Raw genomic sequence first — 20,383 nt, 5'->3', positions numbered from 1 at the left:
AACTATCAACTGAATTCTTCTCCTTCTGTTCTTAATCAGGTCTTCAACCAAGACCAGGTCCTTTCAAAAATACCTTTCAAGTGCTTTGAAAATTCAGCTAATAACGTTGTGCTAAATTTTCAGCTTTTTTAGCATGGTCAGCTATACCCATTCAGCAAATAAGCATTCTCACTGCTGTTTCGCAGGAACAGCTCTTTCTAGTTGTGAGAATGCATTAAGGCATTCTCACTATTGTTTTCCTGTTTATCTTTATTATTATTATATTTTCCGTACGTTTTTTGCCGTTTAACTACTTCCACACACTTTAAGCAAATTAAACCATTTTTGCACAAAACGTTCAGCTCATTCTGGACATGATGGCTATGACTTTTGGTGTTTCTAACGTTTATAGTTTTTAAAATATTAAGGTTTTTGTGCAAAATTTTCTCCCTTTAAAAGTAATGGTAAATCCTTTCAAATCATTCAAAGAGCTTCCTCCTCTTTCAAATTTAACTACTTCAGCATACGTTAAGATAGAGACACCATTCAAACTTTAAAATGTTCACAAGACATTCAACTATTACTGAATGATTGAGCTTTTTAAAATATTCAGCCAATTTTGAACTATCACAGTTTAAAAATGTACTAAAATCCTTGATGATTTCTGAGTTTACAATGCATTCCAATGACACGGAATGTTCATGTGTAGAGTGGAGGCTCCAACTGGCAGAGTGGAAGAATACAGCAAGATTCTTCAGAAAAAAAGTTTTTAACCTGTCACTGTTTTTAAAATATTTAAGCCACAGAAATAATTTTAGCATTAAAACGTAGGTCATTTTGTCCTCTTTCAGCCAATGTGACTTTCATAGCCTTCAGGACTTTACTTTTTAAATTAGAAGCCTTTGAATCACAGCAGTACCTTCCAACTGCCAGTCCTTTTTGCATGTTTCTTCTCTTTCCTGTATGTTTCTGCCTTCATACAGCTCCACATCCTTTCAATAATGCATTTCAGGCCTTTTGAAGCTTCAGCAAATTAATTTCTACTAAATTTTCACAATTTTTCTATAGAGTTTCTCTTCTTTTTGAATTTATTCACTTTTTGTTTAGCATTTTTCTTCTCTGTCCTGTACATTTCTCAGGTCCTTCAGGTCCTTTCAAAAATACATTTCAGGCCTTTTCAAACTGCAGCAAATGACTTTCTACTAATATTTCACATTTTTAGCAATATTTAACATAACTAACTGCACATTTTTCCACAAAAATTTTAAATCCTTTAAATCTTTCTGTTGTTTTTAACCTTTCAAGTTCTTCAACTAAGACTTCTGCAGTTTTTTGGACATTAACTACTGCATATTCTTCACCGATTTCTACAACTTTGGTATCAAAATGTTCAGCTATTTTAGGAGATTACTGCTATATCTCTTGGAATTATCTTATTGAATTAAATTGGAATTAGTTTTTACTTTTGGTGGTTCTAACTTTTATACTTTTAAAATGATTTAAAATAACTAACCGCACATTTTTCCACAAAAATTTTAAATCCTTTAAATCTTTCTGTTGTTTTTAACCTTTCAACTTCTTCAACTAAGACTTCTGCAGTTTTTGCCAACAGGTTTAAATTATTCCACTATTTTATTTTCACCTTCAACCTGCTTCAACCAGGATTTCAGCAACTTGCTTTCAGCTAAACTTTCACTCTTTCTAGTTTTAGAAATGTCACACTTTAGAAATGTCAAGACATTTCACTTATTATCTGCTTGAAACCCTTTTGTTGTTCTTAACCCTTCAGCTTTTCTTTGCTGACAGTTACTCCAGCACCTTTGAATTGTTCCACTATTGTCTTTTTGACCTTCAAATTCCTTCAACCAGGACTAACAAGTACCCAGTACACACAGGACAACAAAAACGGAACGGAAAATACATTCAGAAAAATACACCTACGCCATTACTTCGGCCTAAGCTCCCTTTCCTTTTCTTCCTCCTCATTAATGAGCTTAATGGATAGGGAAATAAATGAGTAGTTGAGGCGATTATGTTTACAGAGTGGAACCCTGTACGTTCTTCCTGACTTTAATAATGTGTATTCTGGACTGAGCACATGTGATGTGCCAGTTGGAAACTCTGACGTTCTTTTGCACATTTTCAGCTGCTGAGTTCAGGTGGCCTGAAGTGATTGAAGCAATAAAGAGACAGCAAGGAGAACAGGTTGATTTTGAATCGCTTGACTGGACTGTGAAGTGTGAGATTCTGCGATACAACCCTGTCACCTGCATGCGCTTGTTTGATAAGCGTGTTGAGGCACTATTCAGAGATCTGCTGCTCTCAGATGCTCAGCCACTGGGGAAAGTGATTGACTTTTTCTGCAGAGTTGAGTTTCAGCACAGAGGAAGTCCACATATTCATGCAATGCTTTGGGTTGACGGAGCACCTGAACTGGATGTTTGTGATGATCAGACTGTGTGTAATTTTGTAGACAGATATATCTCAGCACAACGGCCTGACCCAGAAACACAACCCGAACTGTTCCAGAAAGTCTATGAAGTTCAGAAGCACAGTAAGAACCACACTAGGGGCTGATTCAAGAGTGTGAACTCTGGTTGTCGGTTTGGTTTTCCAAAGCCACCCTGCAGAATCAGCAGAGCTTTGGTTGTAAAAAAGGATTCAGACCCAGATGTGTTATGAGATGAATACATACAGATGAGAGATCAACATAGTTTAAGTGACAGCAGTTCATTTTTCAACAACCTGAAGTATCAGAAACAAACATTTCAATCAAAGGTAAATTCATTTATGTTTGCCATACTGTAAGTTTTTAAAAAGTATTATTGAAAGGAGCTGGAGCTGTATGAAGGCAGAAAAGTAGAGAATAGAGAACATGCAAAGAAAGTGTTTTGTTGCCTGAGCTAGCATTAATATTACTGGACTCGTCCAGTTTAAGCTCTCAATTATTCCTTTCTTTCTAATATCAGAGTGCATTCCAATGGTCATATTAGCTTCTTTAAATGTTTATATGTTTCACAGCTGAACTTCTTTACATGGTAGTGTTCAGCACTGTTCTTTTTACATGTTCAAGTCACTGTTTGTTTTTCTAATCCTCTCAGCTTTTATTCAGCTCCAGGTCCTTCAATAATTGTTTTTCAGCCCTTTTTCAACTAATTTTCTGCTAAGTTGTTTCCATCTTTTCAACTCCTTCTTCTTCTCAACAACTTTAGGTGCCATCATTCTATTATGATTGAAAGAGAATTTAAAACTATCAACTGAATTCTTCTCCTTCTGTTCTTAATCAGGTCTTCAACCAAGACCAGGTCCTTTCAAAAATACTTTTCAAGTGCTTTGAAAATTCAGCTAATAACTTTGTGCTAAATTTTCAGCTTTTTTAGCATGGTCAGCTATACCCATTCAGCAAATAAGCATTCTCACTGCTGTTTCGCAGGAACAGCTCTTTCTAGTTGTGAGAATGCTTTAAGGCATTCTCACTATTGTTTTCCTGTTTCTCTTTATTAGTGAGAATGCATTAAGGCATTCTCACTATTGTTTTCCTGTTTCCCTTTATTATTATTATTATTATTATTATTATTATTCCGTACGTTTTTTGGCACTCAACTAGTTCTACAATCTTTGACCGATTTCAACAAATTTGGTATCAAAACGTTCAGCTCCTTCAGGAGATGATGGCTACTATTTTTCATGTTTATAACTTTTATACTTTTTAAACTATTTAACTTTTATTCAAATTTCCCCCTCATTCAAATGAATGGCAATTTCTTTCAACTCTTCAAAAACTTCCTCCTCTTTCCAACCTAACTAGTTCAGCATACATTCAGCTAGAGTCACCATTCAAACTTTAAAATGTTCACAAGACATTCAGCTATTATCTGATTATACAGATTTTTCAAATATTCAGCCAATTCTGAAATATGACAGTTTAAAAAACATGAACATTTTTGCTCCTTCTTGATTTTTATGCATGAGAAGATTAGAGTGGCAGACTGATCATTTTAACTTTTTCTGATATTCAAACAAATTGCTCTAACTTTAAAACTGTTCAACTCAGATAAACAAATTATACCTTAAAATGTAGGTACACTTGTCCTCCTTCAGCTGATGTAACTACTAAATAGCTCACATTTACAGAATTTCAGCTATGAGCCTTGAAGCGAGAGAAACTTTTCAATTTCTCTCACTAACTCCAATGTAAATTTGGTGGAACGCCAGAGACAGGTTCAACTGTGTTCAACCTGCTGCCGTTTAAATTTTTTTCACTCCATTCAAATAAAAACTACATTGCTGCGTTCCTCCAAGCCTTCTGCTTCTTACGGTCTTCAAATTATTTTCCTCGCTCTTCCGGTTTTCTCACAGGAGGTCATAGTATCCAAATATGCAATTTCTGCAGGTTACACAGGGAGAGAGCTCGTTAAGCTGCAGCTGTTGACAAACATTGCTGTCACTGATGACATCACTCTTCCACTCCCTGCTGTATATTACACTGAAGCCATTTAAACTATTATTCACTTGATTTCTGATAAATTTCCACTAGATTCAGCTATTTGAGCATGTTCAACTAATCCATTCAACTTAAAATGCATTCTCACTGCTGTTTCGCAGGAACAGCTCTTTCTAGTTGTGAGAATGCATGGCATTCTCACTATTGTTTTCCTGTTTCTCTTTATTGTGAGAATGCTTTAAGGCATTCTCACTATTGTTTTCCTGTTTCCCTTTATTATTATTATTATTCCGTACGTTTTTTGGCACTCAACTAGTTCTACAATCTTTGACCGATTTCAACAAATTTGGTATCAAAACGTTCAGCTCCTTCAGGAGATGATGGCTACTATTTTTCATGTTTATAACTTTTATACTTTTTAAACTATTTAACTTTTATTCAAATTTTCCCCTCATTCAAATGAATGGCAATTTCTTTCAACTCTTCAAAAACTTCCTCCTCTTTCCAACCTAACTAGTTGAGCATACATTCAGCTAGAGACACCATTCAAACTTTAAAATGTTCACAAGACATTCAGCTATTATCTGATTATACAGATTTTTCAAATATTCAGCCAATTTCGAAATATGACAGTTTAAAAAACATGAACATTTTTGCTCCTTCTTGATTTTTATGCATGAGAAGATTAGAGTGGCAGACTGATCATTTTAACTTTTTCTGATATTCAAACAAATTGCTCTAACTTTAAAACTGTTCAACTCAGATAAACAAATTATACCTTAAAATGTAGGTAGACTTGTCCTCTTTCAGCTGATGTGACTACTAAATAGCTCACATTTACAGAATTTCAGCTATGAGCCTTGAAGCGAGAGAAACTTTTCAATTTCTCTCACTAACTCCAATGTAAATTTGGTGGAACGCCAGAGACAGGTTCAACTGTGTTCAACCTGCTGCCGTTTAAATTTTTTTCACTCCATTCAAATAAAAACTACATTGCTGCGTTCCTCCAAGCCTTCTGCTTCTTACGGTCTTCAAATTATTTTCCTCGCTCTTCCGGTTTTCTCACAGGAGGTCATAGTATCCAAATATGCAATTTCTGCAGGTTACACAGGGAGAGAGCTCGTTAAGCTGCAGCTGTTGACAAACATTGCTGTCACTGATGACATCACTCTTCCACTCCCTGCTGTATATTACACTGAAGCCATTTAAACTATTATTCACTTGATTTCTGATAAATTTCAACTAGATTCAGCTATTTGAGCATGTTCAACTAATCCATTCAACTTAAAATGCATTCTCACTGCTGTTTCGCAGGAACAGCTCTTTCTAGTTATTATTATTATTATTATTATTCCGTACGTTTTTTGGCACTCAACTAGTTCTACAATCTTTGACCGATTTCAACAAATTTGGTATCAAAACGTTCAGCTCCTTCAGGAGATGATGGCTACTATTTTTCATGTTTATAACTTTTATACTTTTTAAACTATTTAACTTTTATTCAAATTTTCCCCTCATTCAAATGAATGGCAATTTCTTTCAACTCTTCAAAAACTTCCTCCTCTTTCCAACCTAACTAGTTGAGCATACATTCAGCTAGAGACACCATTCAAACTTTAAAATGTTCACAAGACATTCAGCTATTATCTGATTATACAGATTTTTCAAATATTCAGCCAATTTCGAAATATGACAGTTTAAAAAACATGAACATTTTTGCTCCTTCTTGATTTTTATGCATGAGAAGATTAGAGTGGCAGACTGATCATTTTAACTTTTTCAGATATTCAAACAAATTGCTCTAACTTTAAAACTGTTCAACTCAGATAAACAAATTATACCTTAAAATGTAGGTACACTTGTCCTCTTTCAGCTGATGTGACTACTAAATAGCTCACATTTACAGAATTTCAGCTATGAGCCTTGAAGCGAGAGAAACTTTTCAATTTCTCTCACTAACTCCAATGTAAATTTGGTGGAACGCCAGAGACAGGTTCAACTGTGTTCAACCTGCTGCCGTTTAAATTTTTTTCACTCCATTCAAATAAAAACTACATTGCTGCGTTCCTCCAAGCCTTCTGCTTCTTACGGTCTTCAAATTATTTTCCTCGCTCTTCCGGTTTTCTCACAGGAGGTCATAGTATCCAAATATGCAATTTCTGCAGGTTACACAGGGAGAGAGCTCGTTAAGCTGCAGCTGTTGACAAACATTGCTGTCACTGATGACATCACTCTTCCACTCCCTGCTGTATATTACACTGAAGCCATTTAAACTATTATTCACTTGATTTCTGATAAATTTCAACTAGATTCAGCTATTTGAGCATGTTCAACTAATCCATTCAACTTAAAATGCATTCTCACTGCTGTTTCGCAGGAACAGCTCTTTCTAGTTATTATTATTATTCCGTACGTTTTTTGACACTCAACTACTCCTGCAATCTTTCACCGATTTCAACAAATTTGGTATCAAAACGTTCAGCTCCTTCAGGAGATGGGTGCTACTATTTTATATGTTTATAACTTTTATACTTTTTAAACTATTTAACTTTTATTCAAATTTCCCCCTCATTCAAATGAATGGCAATTTCTTTCAACTCTTCAAAAACTTCCTCCTCTTTCCAACCTAACTAGTTGAGCATACATTCAGCTAGAGACACCATTCAAACTTTAAAATGTTCACAAGACATTCAGCTATTATCTGATTATACAGATTTTTCAAATATTCAGCCAATTTCGAAATATGACAGTTTAAAAAACATGAACATTTTTGCTCCTTCTTGATTTTTATGCATGAGAAGATTAGAGTGGCAGACTGATCATTTTAACTTTTTCAGATATTCAAACAAATTGCTCTAACTTTAAAACTGTTCAACTCAGATAAACAAATTATACCTTAAAATGTAGGTACACTTGTCCTCTTTCAGCTGATGTAACTACTAAATAGCTCACATTTACAGAATTTCAGCTATGAGCCTTGAAGCGAGAGAAACTTTTCAATTTCTCTCACTAACTCCAATGTAAATTTGGTGGAACGCCAGAGACAGGTTCAACTGTGTTCAACCTGCTGCCGTTTAAATTTTTTTCACTCCATTCAAATAAAAACTACATTGCTGCGTTCCTCCAAGCCTTCTGCTTCTTACGGTCTTCAAATTATTTTCCTCGCTCTTCCGGTTTTCTCACAGGAGGTCATAGTATCCAAATATGCAATTTCTGCAGGTTACACAGGGAGAGAGCTCGTTAAGCTGCAGCTGTTGACAAACATTGCTGTCACTGATGACATCACTCTTCCACTCCCTGCTGTATATTACACTGAAGCCATTTAAACTATTATTCACTTGATTTCTGATAAATTTCCACTAGATTCAGCTATTTGAGCATGTTCAACTAATCCATTCAACTTAAAATGCATTCTCACTGCTGTTTCGCAGGAACAGCTCTTTCTAGTTATTATTATTATTATTCCGTACGTTTTTTGGCACTCAACTAGTTCTACAATCTTTGACCGATTTCAACAAATTTGGTATCAAAACGTTCAGCTCCTTCAGGAGATGATGGCTATTATTTTTCATATTTATAACTTTTATACTTTTTAAACTATTTAACTTTTATTCAAATTTCCCCCTCATTCAAATGAATGGCAATTTCTTTCAACTCTTCAAAACCTTCCTCCTCTTTCCAACCTAACTAGTTGAGCATACGTTCAGCTAGAGACACCATTCAAACTTTAAAATGTTCACAAGACATTCAGCTATTACCAAATGTTTCAGCTTTTTCAAATATTCAGCCAATTTTGAAATATGACAGTTTCAAAATCATGAACATTTTTGCTCCTTCATGATTTTTAAGCATGAAAGCAGGGCAGTTTGGGGCTCAACGAGCCCCAAACTGCCCTATTTTAGAGGGCTGTAACTCAGCCATACGGTATCACAGAGACATCATTCAAAGTTTGTATGTGACAGGAAAGACTCAACTTTAACTGTGGTAAAGGGCTTGTCAATAGCTTATACAGCTTTGACACAACGGCAGTTTACGTTTTATGGAGCCAGAGGACTTCGTCTGATGGAGCGCACACTCTAATTCCCACTCTAAAATGATTTAAAAAGAACTTCCTCAAACAAATGCCTCTCACGTCCAAAATGTCTGCCTGATCTAGACAAATTATACATCAAAACGTAGGTATTTTAGTCCTCTTTCACACAAAGTCACTCTCATTGAGCTTGGCCTCACAGATTTCTCACAAATCAACTCTAAGCGCAGAGAGCAGCACTCCAGCTCACATACTTTTCCATTATAAACAGGCTGAGCAATGAAATCAGTGAGAAAGACTCGTTTTAAAACTGCCATAAAAAACAAACCTTACACAAGATCAGAATAAAAATTACACCTCTGGCTTCCCACATCCCTTCTGGCGCTCACGGTGAAAGAATTATTCGGATACGACTTCTACTTTTCGAACAGCGACCGTTTGTTCCAGACTTGTCGTTCATTATTAAACCCCCAGATTTTAAGGGGACAAAGTGAGGTGCAGATTTGTCAGTCGGCACGTGCAGCTGTTGCCCACAGCAACTAATGAGGAGGCCACACTCAACGAGCCCCAAACTGTCCTATTTTAGAGGGCAGTAACTCAGCCATACTGTATCACAGAGACATCATTCAAACTTTAAAATGTTCACAAGACATTCAGCTATTATCTGATTATACAGATTTTTCAAATATTCAGCCAATTCTCAAATATGACAGTTTAAAAAACATGAACATTTTTGCTCCTTCTTCATTTTTATGAATGAGAAGATTAGAGTGGCAGACTGATCATTTTAACTTTTTCTCATATTCAAACAAATTACTCTAACTTTCATGCTGTTTAACTCAGACAAACAAATTATACCTTAAAATGTAGGTACACTTGTCCTCTTTCAGCTGATGTAACTACTAAATAGCTCACATTTACAGAATTTCAGCTATGAGCCTTGAAGCGAGAGAAACCTTTCAATTTCTCTCACTAACTCCAATGTAAATTTGGTGGAACGCCAGAGACGGGTTCAACTGTGTTCAACCTGCTGCCGTTTAGTTTTTTTTCACTACATTGAAATAAAAACTACATTGCTGCGTTCCTCCAAGCCTTCTGCTTCTTACGGTCTTCAAATTATTTTCCTCTCTTCCGGTTTTGTCACAGGAGGTCATAGTATCCAAAATGCAATTTCTGCAGGTTATACAGGGAGAGAGCTGCAGCTGTTGACAAACATTGCTGTCACTGATGACATCACTCTTCCACTCCCTGCTGTATATTACACTGAAGCCATTTTAACTATTACTCACTTGATTTCTGATACATTTCCACTAGATTCAGCTTTTTGAGCATGTTCAACTAATCCCATTCAGCTACTTTTCTGCCTTCTTAAAGCTCCAGCTCCTTTCAAAAGGACATTTCAGGCCTTTTGAAACTGCAGCAAATTACTTTTTACTAATATTTCAACTGCACATTTTTCCTCAAAAATTTTTAACCTTTCAACTTCTTCAACTAAGACTTCTGCAGTTTTTTCCAAAAGGTTTAAATGATTCCACTATTTTATTTTCATCTTCACTGCTTCAACCAGGATTTCAGCAACTTGCTTTCTGCTAAACTTTCACTATTTTTAGTTTTAGAAATGTCACACTATAGAAATGTCAAGACTTTTCACTTATTACCTGCTTGAAATCCTTTTGTTGTTTTTAACCCTTCAGCTTTTCTTTGCTGACAGTTACTCCAGCCTACATGTGCTCCTAATACAATGTAACATGGCGTTATCTGTCTCTCAGCCATCACAGCACAAACTTCCATGATAAAGAAGCTGCACTTCTCTCCTTTAAACTGACAGTGAGGGCTGTGCTAAAACTGCCATAAAACCTGTATTCTACACAGGACCTTGATAGAAATGACTTAACTGTCTGCAGCATACCTTTCTGCTATTAACAGGTTAAAATAGTCTTTTACTATGACTTATAAATCTATTGAAGCAGCTGATTGTTCTGAACAGGCACAACCTGTCCTCCTCTATGTCTCTGGCTTAGGACGTCCTTCTGTGTGATTTCCCTCATACTGGCCTGGTAAAACCGTACTGCTTTTGGCATCATGACTGTCATATTTCAGACTGGATTTGCTATATTTAATGCTTTACTGGTAAGTAGCTGGCCTCTCAGCACAGCATCTTCCAACAACCAGTCCTTTTTGCATGTTTCTTCTCTTTTCTGTACTTTTCTGACTTCATAAAGCTTCAGCTCCTTTCAAAAACACATTTCAGGCCTTTTGAAACTCCAGCAAATGACGTTCTACTAATATTTCACATTTTTAGCAATATTTAACTTAACTAACTACACATTTTTCCACAAAAAATTCAATCCTTTAAATCTTTCTGTTGTTTTTAACCTTTCAACTTTTTCAACTAAGACTTCTGCATTTTTTTCCAAAAGGTTTAAATGATTCCACTATTTTATTTTCACCTTCACTGCTTCAACCAGGATTTCAGCAACTTCTTGTTTAGTTATGGGTGCCAATGCCAAAGGCAAGGCCCATATGTTACTATTGTTCATACTTATTATTAGGGGTGCAAGGCAAGGTATTGGTATTCAGACTGGATTTGCAATATTTAATGTTTGACTGGCAATTAGCAGGTCTCTCAGCAAGGCATCTTCCAACTGCTAGTCCTTTTTGCATTCTTCTTCTCTTTGCTGTACTTCTCTGCCTTCATCTAGCTCCAGGTCCTTTAAAAAATTCAAGGTTACTTTATTCGTCTCCATTGGAGAAATTTGTCTTGGATAAAAGCCAAATTGCAGTGCAATACGAAAAAGAAAACACTAAAAACATATGTATAGACACACACTCAAAAACACCACTACTTTGGCCTCAGCTTCCTTTCCTTTTCTTCTCATTAATGATCTTAATGGATAGGGGGATAAATTAGTATTTGAGGCGATTATGTTTACAAAGTGGAACCCTGTACCTTCTTCCTGACCTTAATAATGTGTATTCTGGACTGAGCACATGTCATGTGTCAGTGAGGATGTTTTTGGCCTGCTTGATAGCAGCTCGCTCAAAAAGGTCTTGTGGGGAGGAAAGGGCAGGCTTCCGAGTGCCCCTGAACGTCTCTCGATGTTTATTGCGTCATTCGCGGAGTCTTCACTTCATCCTTTTTCGTCGATCCAGGTAAGTCAACTCAAACTGTGCGTGTTGTAAATGAGAATTTCATGAACCCTGACACATCTTTGCTGTTTAAATCAATGACATAGGGTTTTTTAACAGTTAAATATCTTGTTCTGTGAGCCACTATAACATATGACATTTTGGCTTGCTATCGTTTACGCCGTTAGCGTTAGCATCAATGCTAACGTTGGCTAAGTCTGGCTGGTGTTAATAAGCAATACAATTAAAACAAAAAAAAAAATATCTCAAGAACATTTGATGGCTGGCAATGGAGCTACTACCCGCTTAGATACCTTCTTGTTGCCTAAGATTACATCCAACATGAAACAGCAAAGATACAGATATATACCGAAATATAGTTTGGCATATGATATAATGGCTTGCTACGGTGAAACCCGCCTGCTGGACTGAGGATGTCCTCACAATGTTTGTCTGAGTGGATATGTGTTTGCTTCATTCAATGTGTGTGTTTCCTTCATGTGTCTGTATGTAGGCTCCATGCGTGAGTGTGTTCAGAGAAGCAGAGGTCGTAGTATGCTTTACTGTCCTATCAGAAGTTAAATGCTCACACAGAGGCTGCCATGTTTTACTCATGCTGTAATGGGAGCAGAAATAACACAGTGGCTGTTATAACATGTCGGGCATTTTGACTGTCGGCCATCTTGTGCCCTTTTAATGAGAATCGACTCAATGTATGTGTTTCCTTCATGTGTCTGTATGTAGGCTCCATGCGTGAGTGTGTTCAGAGAAGCAGAGGTCGTAGTATGCTTTACTGTCCTATCAGAGGTTAAATCTTCACACAGAGGCCGCCATGTTTTACTCATGCTGTAATGGGAGCAGAAATAACACAGTGGCTGTTATAACATGTCGGCCATTTTGACTGTCGGCCATCTTGTGCCCTTATGAGAATCAGCTGGGTCATTAGTTGCTATGAAGACGGCTGCATATGTAAGAGGAAATAAGGACACCACACATGGCTCGAAAAGACAGAAAGGCTCCAGAAAACTTTGTGGAACAAACAGTCTTTGTTTGAAAACTATAAGTCTAATCTGAAAGGATGACAGAAGCCACTGGTGTAATTTTTATGCTGCTTCTATGTAGTAGTAGTAGTAACCTTTATTTAACCAGGCAAAAATTGCTAAGAAAATATCTTATCTATGTACGGTATTTTTGTTATGGCAGTTTAAAAACACCCCTCACTTTGAGACAGAAGTTCATGAAGAAGCATGTGTTACAGCTGATGTGTCATTGTTCTGATGTTACAGATCTGTGATTCCCAAAGCTTTGGATAGTCTCTTTTTAGATGAGGCTGTCTTATCTGAAAGGGACGGCAGAAGCCACTGGTGTAATTTTTATCCTGCTCCTATGTACAGTATATTTTTTGTATGGCAGTTTAAAAACACCCGTCATTTGAAACGGAAGAAGCGGAATAAGTGTGCACAACAGTAATTTGTGTGCCATGATGCCTCGGCATTGACACCATATATGCTGCTGTCGTCTTAATTTTTTCAGCCCCTGTTGGGTTTGCTAATGGAATAATGAATGATGTTAGAGCTAATGTCTGTTTCTGAGTCTTTATATTATGCATTTTAGTGTCGGTCAAAGCTGAACCTGTCAGTTCTCTTGGTGGAGGTCTCTGTGTCATTGAAAGTTGATGTGACATAATAATCACACAGACCCAGTAAAACTCATGAAGCAGCTGTGTTTCATAGCGAGTTTGGCTCAGACACTTGAACTGGACTTTATGATACTGGTTCTATTAAATAACACAAACCACATCATGTTAATGTCTCTGAGACATTATAGTAAATCTATTTAAATTCATGACTGTAAATGATCAGAGAGACGGCTGATAATGAGCAGTACCCCCTCTGTGTTCTGTGGTTCAGCTAGATTCACTCTTTACACTGTGTGTCTTTTTTCAGACTGAGATACGAAACCTGATCGCTGCTTTGGCTGGTAAGTACAGAGTTACTGTGAAGTTAAACAGGCTGTAGATCACATAAGCCGACTGAGTTGATATGTTCTGTATTTAAAGATCATTGGACTCTGATCAGATGAACTTTGTTTGGGTTACATCAGAGTTTGTGAGTGAATGTCCTCCTGAACAGACATTTAATGAACACAGAAATATTCTGTCCACACTTACTGAAGCTTTTAGGAAACATCTTCACTTTGTTGGTAGATTTTCTGTTGGATTCAGAAACTGTCACCTGGAAATACTGAATGGATGTGTGGACTGGTGATGATTAAACTGTGTTTATGATGCATGTTTCACAGACAGTTTTAGTCCAAACTTTCCATTCATACTGAAATATTTCAACTGTCTCAGCGAGTCTCCCATGTCAGCAACAAGTATTTCCTCACATCTGGATACCCCCACTTTACTGTCCTGTTCCTGTGGGCGGTGTCAGTGATTGACAGATAAAGCAGCCAATCGCAGCAGCTCAGCACATGATGTTCACTGCAGGGCAGCTGACAGAAGATGGGACTTTGTGCTGCTTCTAACTTTGTCTCATCAGTCATTTTCTCTGGAAATAAAACTGAAATGACAGCACAGCTGTGCTCTTTACATGTTCTGGATGCTGATGGAACAGCTGAGTTAGAAAAGCCCACAACAACAGCAGCTCCATGTCCCAGTGAGACACAGTCTAAGCTGCAGTGTCATTACATGGTGTTTTATTGTCTCCCTGTTGGTGAACCTGCTGTGTCCTCAGCTGGAAGCATTTAACTGACAACTCTCTTTTCCTCCTTTCTTTAGACTACCTGAACTCTGACCCCTGCTCCTGCTCCTGACTGGTGAGGGCAAACTGTTAGTTCTTTGATGGATGTGTTCCTGATAGCTGTTCTTTTTCCTGTCAGTGTGCAGCTGTGTAACATCTGGCAGACCTGTCCTTCTCAAACTGCATGAATGAAGTGAAACATTGATCATTAGTCAGAGAACAGATTTCACAGCTGATGTGTTACTGCTCTGATTTCCATCTGATCTCTGATCCCCAAAGCTTTGGATGGTCTCTGTGAGCAGAACTGGGAAAGTTTCCATGTTTCTGATCATGAACACATTCAGCCTCTCTGAAGTGATCATCAACCGACAACATTTAACTACTTAAAGTCCACAAAAGTCTGGACCAAAGCTCATCCTGTACAGACAGGAGCAGAACCAATTAGCTGTGAGATCAGATGATGTGTGTGTTCATAGTCTTCTGATCAGACACTAACATACTTTCTCCTCTCAGACCCAGAGAGAACAGGACCAGAACTCCTGCTTTGCTGGTGAGTAGATTTCTAGTCAGTGAGGTTCAGTCCATCACATCACTGAGTGTAGGAGTGTTTCACATTTTAATCAGTGTATTTGTGGTTTATCACAACTGCTGAGTTGAATATAAATGTAGTAAAAACAGAGCTGTAAACACTGACTGAAGTCATGTTAGAGCCATGTGAACTGAGCTGTTCTGTCTGTAAAGTGGATCAGAACAGGTCCCAGCAGCAGAGTCTAACAGTTTTAATGGAACATCACTAAAGGCAGACTCTAAAGGTGTTTCTGACAACAAGCTGTGATCAATCTGCTGAAGCTTCATCCTGGTTTATTAATCTATTCAATGAGTTCTTCATCACATCAATAAGCAGCTGTTTGACCCGCCCCTCTCAAACTATCTTTAGGGACTGAAAACATGAATCAGCAGAATAACAATCCAGGACTGGAGCTCTGATATGTTCTGTGGAGTCATTTTGATGTGATGATACTGTCAATCCCATTAAGCTCTGTGATCGACCAAAAACATTTTTAAGGTCCAAAGTCCTCATTAAACATTCCTCTGAGCCAATCTGGTGTTTACTGTGGAGAGCATCTGGATTGTTCTGATGCAAAGACTGCAGCTTTACTCTGTGGTGGTCTGTCAGGGTCCAGTTACACTGTAATGTGTGCAGAACATGTTGTGCAGTGATCACAGTTCTGTACTGTTCTGCTTCATGTTGAACAAGTCAGATTGGGTCTGACATTCTTTTAATGAAGTCCACATTTCATGGTGTCAGCTGTTTTCACACATCTCAAAACTTCTATCAATGTTTTGGACTAAAAAGTAAAAAAGAAAAAAGTCCAGGGGCCTCATGTACAAAGACTTGTGTGGATTTCCTACTGAAAGATGGCGTACGCTCAAACCAAAATGCCCTCCAACATACAAAAATATCAGGATGTGTGAGCACGCATCAATCTAAGCACATTTCGTTTGTACATCCCAAACAAAGTGGAAATGAGCGCACATGTCGGAGTACCCGACTCCTCCCTGTCCACGCCCCTATTTCAATATGCAAATAATATTTAATTGAGCCCTGCACCTGCGATTCCCGTCTCTGCACAATCAGAAAATAAAGAGAAAAGAATGAGTAAGATGGGGGAAAAAGAATAACTTAACGGAAAGGTGCTACTTTCTGAAGTGGAGGCGCAGAAATGTGCTCTTTGGCAGGCTGTCCTACGATATAAGCAGCAAAAGTAAGAGGAGTGGGTGGGAGAGCGTGAGCCTTTAATGCTGTTGGGTCTGAGAAGTGCACACAAGCAGAGGTGAAAAAGAAGTGGTCCGATATTAAGGTGGATGTGAAGCGGAGACTGGCTGCCCACCGCCGAAGTGTGGCCAAAACAGGCGGGGGAGTTGAACAGAGAGTCAGCAAAACTATGGGTGACGCTGCTCTGTCAGGGGTGGTGGGTGTGGGAGTGATTACCCCCAAGGTAAATACCTATAGGTACACAAATAGTGTAACTAACAATAAACATTCATACAGTAACTAGAGCAGAAGTGCGCCGGGGAAAAGGTGAGGCTGATTAAGACATTTCCCACTTTACGCACAGGGTTATTAACATTTGCACACAGAGACGATCAGGGGCTTGTTAGAAAGATCTTGAGCTGTTGTTTAACCAGCAAAAAAACAGCAAGTTACTAACTTTAACCACCAACTATGATACTGTGAAGACGGGATAGAAATTGGGGGCGCACATGCTCAATGCACGTCACGGGGAATAATATTAGGACAATTACAAGCAGCGCATGGCTCCTCGCTGTGTTGCGCTCCAACACCGGCCGCAGCTCTGCGCACAGTTCCAGGAGGATTGCCCTCAAAACGGCTGATGAGCCAGTTGTCATCATGTGCCAGCAAATCCTCTCAGTCCCTGAAAACACGCTTTCTTCCAATTGCACCATTTACAATGTCTTCCAACACCGCTAAAGCAGCCATTGTTTTTAATGGTATGCACTGCAACACTTTGCGCATGCTTTTAAATCCACTCATGTAATTGCAGACACATGGGTTCATGTAATTCTGTCCATGTGTCTCAAATGTGCACATCACTCAGTCTGAGGACAAATTGTGTTCACATTTATTTATTATAACACTTTCCCAACATCACCTCTAAGTGTTGCCAAAGAATCAACAGCTGTAGAAAAGTGCTTACGGCAGCCCTGAAGTTGGCATGAGACACCGCACATTTTCATAGTTATTTCACTCTTGATACATCTGATCGTTGACGTGAAAAAGAGCGTGCACCACTTTTTTGTGCGTAATACATGAGGCTCCTGGTCATTTGAAGACATGAATTGCAGCACAGTTTAATGTGTTTTGATCTTTGCTTCATCAAAATGTGTCTAACTATTATCTCTTTGTGTCTTCCAGGTGTCCTGCTGTCCACCACCTCTCCTCCTTCTCCTCTATCATTATTGGCTGCTCTATCTCTCCTGTCCCATCTCCAAACTCTACCTAATTTATTGGAATTCTGTCTCGTATCCATCTATCCCCCCTCTATCTGTTTTGAGACCTTTGAGAACTTGAGAACTTTGAGAACTTAAGAACCGATTTTCAGAACCTAAGAACCGATTTTGAGAACCTGATTTTCAGAACCTGATTTCCAGAACCTGATTTTCAGAACCTGAGGTTGATTGGAACCTTGTCTTGCTGTTTTTGGAATCTGAGACTCTACTCTCACTGCTCTCTCTGTCCTGTCTACCTCTCTCATACATACTCTGATAAACTTTGAAATTGGAAAAAAAAATTGGCACATTTTCATTCAAATTTGGCTAAAGTTAAAAATATTATTATACAAACTTGATTCTTAAAGAGAAATCTTGATCTTGACAGATTTCTAGATAAAACCAAACAGTAACTTGTTTTGGAAAAACTATTTTGACACTAACTGACAAGTATTTGGCTAATTTTAGGTAGATCAATCAAAAGATTCTTGATCTTTGAATCTATAAATTCATATCTGAAAACAGTGCTTCCAGAAATTTAAGTTGATTCTTGTTATAGACCCAAAGAAACACATTTAGTGAAGTGAAATAAAAGCACTGCATCTGTTCCTGTGCTGCTGGACTCACTTCAGGTTTGTTCATACAAGTGTTGAAATAAAACACATCTGTAAGGAGGATTGGAGTGTCTGTTTGCTGTCTGCTCTGAACTGACCAGAAGTGGAATCCGGCTACCAGAAGCATCTGTCATCCTGCTGCTGCTGAGATCCTGATCTGCATCACAACGCTTCATATTTATAAGAGCTTTCAGAGATTTGAATTCAGCTTGTTGTCATTAAATCTGTCTGAAATAATAAATCCATCTGTGATTCAGAAGCTAATAATAGTGAGAGTACTTCAACAGATTGTAGCTGATTGAACTACTGATCATTTATCTTTGGTTTGTTCATTCTGTAACACACATTACTTTTGAGATACTGCTAACATTTTCATAACTTCACTTTCATACTTTTTGCAAAATAATAGTTCTAATTTGGAAGAAAATAAAGAACCACTGAACGTAATTCTAACCTGACATTTTAAAAATTGGAAAGAAGTGAAACAAGTTCAAATTTTTAATTGGATACTTTCTTATTCCATAATAAAATTAGCTGAAGTTTTGGTCTGTTGGAATCTTCAGATTAAAGTTTAACTTCTTCTCTGTGTCATAATAAACGTCTGTTTTTTCTGTTTGATAAGAATTTTTCTGCTATCGATAGACGTGTAAATCTGTTAACTGAAAAGAGCATTGATACTGATAAACTACACAAAGTTACATTTGAAATATCACAACTGTGAATAAAACCTGTGTGTTGGTGACGTCACTACAAATAAAGTTTTGAGGTTTTGAAGAACAGCAATAATGCCAAAGAAGGGTCGGCGTTCTCAGGCTCAGAAGCTCAGGTGGCAGAAGGAGAAAGAATCTCAGAGTGAACAAGCAGAACGTGTCCCAGTGTCACAGAAGGTATCTTATGCTGAGGTTGTAAAGAGAGATCGTCACAGTGATGGTGTGTGTGTTGGAGAGTCTTCTGATGGACAGCAGGTAAACAGCAGAGGTCAGAGTGCAGTTTCTGATGGGAACACTGTCATGAATGCTTTCCAGCATGATAAAGACCAACAGGTAAAGCAGAGTGTGCCTCAGGTATCTTATGCAGACATGGTAAAGAGAGGACGTGATGCAGCTGGAGCGTCTCATCAACACAGTGTGAATGTGGAACCTCAGCCATCAGTGACACATGTCTGTGCCTCACGCAGTCAGGCTTCATTAAAATATGGAAAATACAGGAACAGTCAGTGTGTGGCCAACAGTTTGGTGTTTCTGTCCTTTCTTTATGAGAATGAAAAGATTAGCAGAGCAGATCTTGACCTAGTTCTGGATAAAGGTGATGCTGTGTACAGACAGGCCAGAGAAAGGTTTCCTAACAGTGTCCATTTGGCATCTGATGAACTTCCAGATGAAGTTAGTGCACGCAGGTCAAAGTATCAGGTGGACTTGACTCAGCAGTCGGTGTATGGAACATTTGGAGGTGGAGAGAGGCTTCTCAGCCTTGAACATGGACTGAGCTTTTTGTCATCAGATGTACAGTATGGGCTGCTGATCATGGCAGGGTTATGTGTCGCAGTTTTCAGATGCAGATCTGGTCAGTACGGATACTTTGACCCACACTCCAGGAACAAAGATGGACTGCCACTGTCACCCAGGCTGTTGAACTTTGGTACTGCTGTGATGCTGAAATTCACACATCTGAGAGACATGATTGACAGGATCAAGTTGTGCAACACAATGTTTGACATCCAGTCATCTTCTATGTATGAAATCAAGCCTCTGTCATTTCACAGTGTGAACACATCCAACCAGAGAAATGCTGTTTCAGACACAGACTGCAGACACACAGCTGTTGATGCACCTCCTCTGTTACAGGAAGCTGTCAATGAATCATACAGACACACTGCCACTGATCAGTCTGAGAACATTTCACCAGAAATGTCAGCTGACACAAATGTTGAACAAGTTGAAATGACAACGTTCCCATCACAGAATTTTCCTCTGAATGAGCCAAACTTATCTGCCTCAGTGATGCCCATTGTTCTTAATGATTTCTGTTGCAATGTTTTGGAGGAATTATCCACTGATGTCACTTCTCCAGCATCTGTGAGACAAGAACAGAACACAGTTCCTTGTGCCCAAGTTGAACATGAAGCATGTGTTGAAATCATTTGCCCTCCAAATGATGCTTCTCACAGTGGATCAAATATCTGTCACAGTGATCTTCCAGATAATGGTTTGAAGGGAATCTCATGTAATCTGTCCAAACTTAGTAAACAGCAGAGGATAAAAATGAAAAGGAGAATGATGGCAAGAAAAAAACCTAGCCAGAGAAAAGAGAATCAAAAAAGGAGAGAAAGGGAAATATATTCATCTAATGAAATGCAGAGAGAAAAGAAAAGATCACGCATCAGAATGTTATATCAAAAGAATGCAGAATTCAGAGAGAAACAAAAGTCATA

The 20,383-nt window shown here is 38.1% G+C and overlaps 1 long non-coding RNA gene across 1 annotated transcript; it reads left to right on the top strand.

Moving 5' to 3' along the window:
- The first annotated feature begins 14,335 nt into the window (after positions 1-14,335).
- LOC140269172 (uncharacterized) lies at positions 14,336-17,694 on the top strand. Its single transcript, XR_011907584.1, has 3 exons — positions 14,336-14,402; positions 14,840-14,876; positions 17,265-17,694. It is a non-coding gene; the product is annotated as an uncharacterized lncRNA (long non-coding RNA).
- Positions 17,695-20,383: the final 2,689 nt, after the last annotated feature.

The sequence above is a fragment of the Leuresthes tenuis genome, unplaced genomic scaffold, assembly GCF_036924035.1.
Source record: "Leuresthes tenuis unplaced genomic scaffold, fLeuTen1.0.hap1 SCAF_14, whole genome shotgun sequence".
In the NCBI taxonomy this organism is placed as follows: Eukaryota; Metazoa; Chordata; class Actinopteri; order Atheriniformes; family Atherinopsidae; genus Leuresthes; species Leuresthes tenuis.
This window is presented reverse-complemented; position numbering and strand designations above follow the sequence as displayed.